This window comes from Chinchilla lanigera, unplaced genomic scaffold, assembly GCF_000276665.1.
Source record: "Chinchilla lanigera isolate Chin_1 unplaced genomic scaffold, ChiLan1.0 scaffold00046, whole genome shotgun sequence".
In the NCBI taxonomy this organism is placed as follows: domain Eukaryota; kingdom Metazoa; phylum Chordata; class Mammalia; order Rodentia; family Chinchillidae; genus Chinchilla; species Chinchilla lanigera.
This window is the reverse complement of record NW_004955447.1, coordinates 17,823,877-17,832,705: the sequence shown is the minus strand read 5'-3', so window position 1 is coordinate 17,832,705 and position 8,829 is coordinate 17,823,877. Positions and strand designations below refer to the sequence as shown.

The 8,829-nt window shown below is 43.2% G+C and overlaps 1 pseudogene; it reads right to left on the bottom strand.

Moving 5' to 3' along the window:
• Positions 1-1,286: 1,286 nt before the first annotated feature.
• LOC102011065 lies at positions 1,287-6,083 on the bottom strand (annotated as a pseudogene).
• Between the last annotated feature and the right edge of the window lie 2,746 nt (positions 6,084-8,829).

Here is an 8,829-nt window from a genome sequence, read left to right as displayed (position 1 = left end):
TATATATATATATATGTAATTAGCAATACTACAGTAACACATTTAAACCAAATATTGTGCCCAAATCTCCAATTTTTCCTTAGGATAGATTTCTAGAAGTGTTAATTTTTGAAACAGTGGATATGAGAGTTTTATGGCTTTTGCCAAATTCCTTTTTTTCCCGAGATAGGGTTTTGCTATATAATTCAGGCTGGCCTTGAACTCAGTGTGTAGCCCAGGCTGGCCTCAAACTCGTAGCAATCCTCTTGCCTCAGCCTCTCGAGTGCTGGGATTACAGGTGTGCACCACCTGAATGATGACCATACAGTAAGTGATGTGGTCAGAATAGCACCAGGCATGCTGTGGGAGACCAAAGTGGGGGCTGTGGAGGCTTCCAGGAGCAAGGCTACCGTCCTCAGGTTGCTGTGTACCACAAGAGTGGTACATTTGCCTGGCTGCCAAATTCTTTCTGAATGGAAAACATTCCATTCTAGAACATTTGGATAATTTAAATAACAGTTTGCTTCAGTGGTCTCTGATATATCACCGTACTGCACATGGCTAAGCAACGGCATCTTTTTACAGGTCAGTGTTTGGACATGAGGGTCTTAAATTTTTAAGTTGAAAGGATGATTTCAAGTGAGCCTTGTTGAAAGTAATGAGCACTTTTACGTGTTTCTTTTTCCCTTTCTTTCTGCTCACCCCTCTTTCCTTCTCATCCTTTTCATGTACAGCACTCTAAACCCCATTTCTAACTTATGGTTCACATCTGCAGCCTCCCTCCCAAGCCTCATGTGTGCCGAGACTGGGCTTCCGGCGGGTGATGGCTCATGGGGCGCTGTACTCAGCAGGGGTGAGTCCACGGTGGGTCAGAGCTGAGTGCGCTGTTGGAAGCTCGGGTGTGAGTGGAAGACATGGCTCGGGCATGTGACCTGGGAGGCTGTATCTGCTCTGGGCCCGTTCCTCCACACTCTGCTTCCTGCCCATCCGGACCCTTTCATCGGCCATTTCTGCCCTGCAGCCAGCTAATTATGGACCTTTTAAAAACTGCGAGGCAAAAGGAACTTCTCCTCCTTTAACCGTGGGTGTTGGGTGTGTGTGGCAATGATGGGAAGGTGACTGAGGCACTGTCTGTATCCTCCAGCTGTGCTGGTGACAGTCTGGTATCTTTCCATAACTTTCCTCCTGCATTTGCAGTCACATATACCACACATGTACACAATCTGTACAACACATAGATACTCACGTGCATATACACATATGTATAAACATATTATTATTATTTTTTCTCACTGCCTCTTCTTACGTCACCTGCATGGGAGAGACAGTTTGAGAGTGTTTGAGGCAGGCTTCTGCTCTTCAGCAGGCTTCTTTTCTGCTGGCCTCTTGGTAGCTGCAGGCTTTTTCCCAAAGGCTTCTTCAAGAGCTTCTTGGTACCAGCAGTCTTCTTCCCTTTCCTCTCTTCCACAGGCTTCTTGCTGGCAACCTCCTTCTCTTCCAATTTGGCTGCCCATGCAGCTGCTTTCATCACACAGATTTTGTGATTCCTGGCCTGGCGGAGAATGGTGTTCCGGCGCATGGTTTGTTATTTTTATTTTTTTTTTAATTTTTTATTTTAAAGAGTAAAAGAAGGATAACAAAATAATGGGGGGCTTACCAAATTACAGACAAAGTGGTAGGAAATTATTAATGGTTACTGTTTTACATATTGTTATCTACAAGATAGTTTCTCAGGAAAACAAATAGACAAATAATAGTGAGTTACAGATAAAAGGGGTAGGAGATTATCAATAGTTGTTGTACTATACTTTGGTATCTTCAAAGTGGCTTCTAAAGAAAATAAATAGAGCTATACATGAGTGACCTATTGAAAAATCATTAACTATTCTCAAAGGTTGTTGTAGGAAACACATAATAATAGACATACATCCATTTACAAAATAGCATAGGAACAATACAAACATTACAAAGTTATGGATAGATTAGTAGGAAAATATCAGTGGCTGCTGTAATATATGGTGGTACTTTCAAAGTGGTTTCTCAGGAAGACAGAGATATGCAAGAAGGATCTATCAAGTAGTTATAGCCTAAGGGTTGTGAAAAATAGCGTATTACCTCCTCACCAGTGACTTCTTTCACTGAGGTGTGATGGCTGGAAGGAAGGCCAGGATTGAAAACAAGGACCTAGAGACTTGCACCTGCGTCTAGCAACAGGCTGTTTTTTTGTTCCTCCATAGTCATGATTACCTGGGGCTTCTGCATGGAGATGACAGTCTGGCCAAAGGGAGAAGGCAGAGTATGCCCTGGGACCCCTCATTCCTGTTGGACTAACTGGTAGGATGGGTCTGATCTCTGGGGTCTCCTCTTCAGAGGGCAGACCGATCTCCAGTGGTCACCTTTGCATTCAGGGCATGGCCCAGGGGGCCTCTTAGGGCAGTTCCTCTTGAGGTGGCCTGGCTTTTAACAGTGGTAGCAGATGAATGCAGTCATTGAGTTCTTCTTGGGGCCCTGGGAATCAGAATGTGGGTCTGTTTCTCTTAGTGGTGCAGCAAAAGCAGCTGCTTTTTCTCAGTCTTTTTGTTTTCTCTCCTTGGCCTCCTCCTGGTCATGGCTCTAGAATACTGAGGAGGCAATTTTTACTAACATCTCAAGTGAGCCATCTGGGGCAAAAGCCATTTTTTGTAGCGTTTTCTCTCCAGCCTCCCATCGCATTGGGACCCCACAACCAGTTAGTGTCCTCTGCCCAACCGTCAGCACAGGCAGCAGGAATCTTGTTGCAGACCTCTCTGGAGCTCCATGTGCTCCTCCACCACAGCCTGTACTGTCAGGGGAAGAATGGCTTCCAGGGGGTCTCCCCAGGTACTGCACAAGGTCCTCCTGATTTGTACAGCTTCAGAATGGTTCTCGTGATCCCAGTCCACTGGACCTTTGACTCTTTGGGTTTAGTCTGCATTCTCAAGTTCTCTGAGTCCTTGTTTAGCAGCTGCTCCTCTGCTGACTCTGGACCTTTCTGGTTCTCAACGGCAGGGGCAAGAGTGACCTGTTGTGTGGCATGTATTCCAGGGGGTTTCTCCATGTCAGAATGATTCACGCAAGTCCACAGGTGGACCTCCACAACCAGTGTGTGACGGGCCAATTGTGTCATTGCTTCTCTGTGCCATGATAGTTCTCAATTGCATGGCTGTGGCTGGCCTGAGGGCTGGCATGCGAGAGCGCACACCACTGTATGGTTTCCCCCAGGCACCTTTGAGGCCAGGGGCCTGCCCAAGGGCCAGCGCTCCCCACCGTGTGGCTTCCCGGGTGCCGGGGGCCCTCCCTCCGGGTGCCTGCAAGACTGGGGCTGCTCATGGTCTTTGCATATGGGTTCAGCTTCAGCATGATCCTCAGGGTCTTCAGAGGATTCTTCTTTAGGACTCTACGACGAACCTTCCTGCGTGGTGCTCGGAGGGCTCTTTGGATCTCTGGACTCTTCAAGATTCTGCTCAGGTCTATATTCATCATCTTGTGCATAGGCAGGTTATAGTGACTCTTAGGGCAGCAGCTTTACACCAAGTGCCAGACAGCTCATCTAACTTCTGGAAAGCACTTTCAGCCCAAATGCAGAAACGCCCCATACGCCCACCAGGAGCAAGTTTCACAGTACTCAGCTTGCTTACATTAAACAGAGTAATACCCAGGATATTTCTGAAGGCTTCAATGATGCCACTGTCTTCACTATAGATGATTCAAGGTCCCTTGCATTGGATCTGGCGACAGTTTCTCATCTTGCCCTTGCCAGCCCTCATTTGCTGAGAGGCAGAGACCTTTTTGATATCATTCCAGGCCTTAAGTTTCCTCCGAAGCCTCCTTAGTCTTCTTGTAACCTTCAACTTTATCTTCCAAATCAGACTGCGATAACATGAAGCTAGATTTTTGTGTAGTATCTATTAAGGTAAAATATATGAATGTCCAAGCTGAGAAATGCCATTTTCAGTGTTCTTCTAAGTTCGGCTCTAGCTCTTACATGAAACAATGATCATCACTTACTGTTCCAAAATCAAACTTTCCTTAATAGACTTTTCCCAGGCAATCTCTGGCTGTTCCAACCGCTCTCTGAGCTCTGATCAACATACTGTTTTCCTGTCATGCTGGAGGCCCACCTTGGAGCCACCTGCTTCAGGCCTTTCAGGCACAGGCGCTGTGTGCTAATTCGGGTCCTGATCATCGCCAGAAGCCCATGAGGTGAAGTGATGCGACTGGGAGGTGGTGGAGCCTGTGGGAGGCGAGGCCCAGTGAGAGCTCCTCACGGGGTGTGCACTCGAACGTGAGAGGGCTTCCTTGGCCTCTTCTTCTCCTGCCACTCCCTGTCTGTGTTGGCCATCTTTCCATCACTGTGACCAAATACCTGAGACAAATGACCTAGAGGAGGAACAGTTCACTTTGGCTCAGTTTCGGAGGTCTGTGGTCACTTGGTTCCATTGCTTCTGGGCCGAAGGTGAGGCCCATCATGGCGGGGAGCACATAATGGAGCAGAACGTTCACCTCACCATGAGAGGGGCTGGAGGGAAGCACTTGCTCATGACTTACTTCCTCCCCTAGGTCCCATCTCGTTTCCACCACTCCCAAAGTGCCACCAGCTGAGAACCAAGTCTGTGTGCAGGAGGCTTCGGGGACATTGCAGATCTGGATTATGACGTCGACCTCACAATGAGTGCTTCTGTCCCACGGCACGTTCTGGTCATGATGTGCTGTGTCAGGCCCAGAGCAGTCGCATCCCTGGATCTTGGACTGAAACCTCCTCCTTCCTGGTGATTTAGGCATTATCTGTTGATTCCATAAGAGATGATAGGAGACTATCAAACACACCTTCCTTCTCCACGTGTGTCTTCCTTCTTCCCATAAAGTTCCATCACAACTTTGTTTACATGAATATGCAATTATTATTATTATAATTACTGTATCCATGTAACCAGTTATGATGATTATACACTACTTGCTGAGCTAAGTAATTTACCATGATTAAATGCATTTTGCTGTACATCTTAAAACCCATTTTTTCCAATAGGTAAAGTTTTGATGTGCCTATCCTGTTTCTCCCAAGCCCCCAAGCATAAAACCCCATATAAAACGAATCTGGGACTGTGAAAGGCTGCAGTTCTGTGGAAATGTAGACTAACAAGGTTGCTGTTGGCATTTGAGGCTATAAAAAAATTACTTTTTCTCCCATTATTCTGAGTATGAAAAATGAATTTTTTTTCACATGAAAATTGTGACACCCCAACACATGGCTCTGAGATATAAATTTGTATTACTGCTGCAATCAGGGAAAACCCCAAGCTCAGAACTTAAAATGATATATGTTGGTCACAATTTGCAAATAGCTCTGGCATGTGGCCAAGACAATTGTGGAGCTACTCAGGAAAAAAGCATCCTCCACTCAAATCAGTCAGTTTCTGAAGATTAAGTGCAATAGAGCGGAGGCTTACAATAAACCATTAGCAAGCACAGGAAATGACTCATCATGAATGAAAGTCAGTAAAAAAAAAGATTAACCAAAATTAGATTCATAAAGCTTGTGTCTAGCTGGGTGTGGTAGCGCACACCTCTTATCCCAGCATTCAGGAGGCTGAGGCAGGAGGATGACTGCAAGTTTGAGGTCAGGCTGGGCTACATAGTGAGTTCAAGGCCAGCCTGAACTGCATAGCGAGACCCTGTCTTGTAAAAAAAGATTTAGTCTATTAGAATTATTAGCTACAGAACATAAACTACACAGTTAAGGTCTAAAGAAATAAAAATGGGAGTAAAAATGGAGAAAGGAACAGAAAACTTCAGAAAGAACCAAACAGAACTTCCAGAAAAAATATAATAATTGAAATTATGCCTAATCTCTTCCCTGAAGTTTTTCTCCTTGTTCATCTACCGCAAACTGGACTCTTCCTTGAGGACCCTGCTCTGCCAACAATGCAGAGTTGGCGGATTTTTGCTTCCACGGCTTCTTCCTCCGAGCTTGAGTTGTGTCCAGATGTCCTCTGGTCCTCACTACCACTTTCTCCCTCTTCCTTCAGAACCTCTGGCTTTACTACCTTCCTGCCCTTGGCGATTAGCATCTGCAATGGCTTGGACATGGTCTGAGGCTGTGCTCTAGCATGGTGTGTTGGAATCGTCTTCCTCAGTGTGAAGTATTGAGGTAGTACGACCCTTCAGGGGCGGAGACTAGAGGAAGGTATTTGGGTTATTGAGGGCATTTTATTTTAATGTTTATGTTGAGTTGGCCTTGGTTTACTTCAACAGTAATCCAAAGCCCAAGAGCTATCTCAGCCTAATGGCCTCCCAGTGAAAGCCAATAACAGGGCCAGTCCTAGCTCCCTTCTGTAATAACCTGCACGGCAGCTTTCTTTAATGCTTGTGGGCCTCTGCTTCATTCCCTACAGAACAGGAAGAGTAACAGCGTTGCCTATGATAGGAATTGGAGCAGTATCTGTCATAGGGATTACATGTAGAGCACTTGGAAAAAGTCTAGACCATAATTTTCATTAATTAAATATTGACTTTTTGTTGATAAATTGTAAGAAGTATTTCTTGATGTGTTATGTGAAACTCTTGGGAAATTATTATGCACATATTAAAATTTAAAAGGTCCACTTGAACAGCAAACTGAAAAATTTTCTTCTGTTCTACACTGGGTTCTGCCATTCCCAAGAAGCAATGAATACCACTGATTTGGGAGTGGGCTGTAGGAATAGCTGTGGCACACGCAGCAGCTGCAGGTTTTGGGAAATTAGGTCACATAGGTTAAATAGTCCACAAGACATCGTGCTCTTGTGTGCACAAGAACACAAGCATTTGCTAGATAATTTTAGATATAGCTGTCTTCATTGAGTTGGCTTTTTAAGCACTTAATAATTGAGTACAATATTATTTTAGATGCAGTAGAAAAAGGTGTAAGAAAGAACTACTGACTTCAAATCAGACTGGGATAACATGAAATTAGATTTTTGTGTAGTACCTATTAAGGTTAAATATATGAATGTCCAAGCTGAGAAATGCCTTTTTCAGTGTTCTTCTAAGTTTGGCTCTAGCTTGTACATGAAACAATGATCATCACTTACTGAAAATGTTCCAAAATCAAACTTTCCTGAATAGACTTTTCCCAGGCAATCTCTGGCTGTTCCGACTGCTGTCTGAGCTCTGATCAACACTGTTTTCCTTGTCTGTTTTCAGGCACTCACTGAGTTTCCTTGTTTTAGCTGTAACAGTTAATTCTCTTCACTTTCACTTTAACTTTACCTTTAATTTTAACTTCACTTCAACTTTAACAGCTAATTCTCTTCACACTACCTCTCCTCAAGGGCTTACAAATCAGTGTCTCTATCAGGCCTACAAGGGTTTCACTTTGTCACTCTGAGGTATTAATTTCTACTTAGGTATTTTTTATTTTACAATTTCTACTTAGGTATTTTTTATTTTACAATGTGGTACAGCCTACTTAAATATATTTTTAGTTGTTGGTGTTGCATAAAACTCTAGTTATTTAAATAGAACATCAGAAGAATTATTGCATATATGTGTGTGTGTATACATATATATACTATATGTATATAAATTTTTCCAAGGAAAGAATTTGCCACTGAGGGGCTGGGGATTTAGCTCAGCGGCAAAGCGCCTGCCTGGCAAGCGCAAGGTCATGAGTTCGGTTCCCGGTACCGGAGAAAAACAAAAACAAAAACAAAAAAAAAAAGAATTTGCCACTGAACCTTAGGGAATTTTTCTTGATGTAGGTGACTTTTGACCTTTAGTTACTGTACAAAATGAGTTCAATTTCCTTTTAATTTAGTGCCCCAGAATTATCAAATAACTTCTTCCTAGAATCATTGGAGAAAAAGAGCCTATCTATTGCAGTCCAAGTTTCTACAGAAGTGTGGGTCTCTTTAGTAGAAGACTTTTTATTTTTTCTGTTGATATTTTTGCCCAACGTTGCTCTATTTTAATTATTATAGGTTCCTAATATGTCCTCATGTCTCAAAGAATAGTTTTTCCATCTATGCCTTAAAATAACTCTGTCAAGTTTACCCAAAAATTATTCTGGTAGACTGGGATGGTACTGAGTGCAGAGATTAATGTGGAGAGAATGGAAATCTTTGGAAAAATTTTATAATTGATGACTTGGCAAAATTTCCCATCCAATTTTTCTTTTGAACATAGTGCCTTTTATGGGGATGGAGAGGTTTAAAAGTTTTAAAAATATTTATTGGTTCTGCCAGGCATGGTGGCACAGACCTGTAATCCCAGCACTGGGAGCCTGAGGTAGGAGGATCATCATGAGTTCAACACCATCCTGAGCTACATAGTGAGTTCAAGGCCAGCCTGAACTGCATAATGAGACCTTGTCTCAAGAAAATCAAACAAGCAAACAAAAACTAATATTTATTGATTCTGGTGATTTTTTTTTTTCATTTTTGTTTTACTGTAGAGCATCAAAACCAACTTCTTGTTTGGGGGAATTTCTTATTATATGAGTCTTGGCCAAAAGCAAGGCCTGTCTTCCATTAAAATAGCTGAAATGATCAAACATGCTTCCTCTGCCAGCAGACAGAGGACATGAAAATATGCTGTAGACTTAGATAATGAGAACTCTCACCTAGAAGTTTAAGTCTGAATCGTATTAGCAAAGAATGAAGGATGTTATAGACTTACCGTTGTTTGCGTGTGGCAATATTGTAACTGGAAGTTCTGTTTGGTTCTTTCTGAAATTTTCTGTTCCTTTTTCCATCTGGACAGTATTGCTGGGTGTTGCTGGCAGATAGCTCCTGTAGAAATGGCATGCCAGTAAAATTTATTCCAGGTTCTTTTTTGCCTCAAACGAAGAATTGA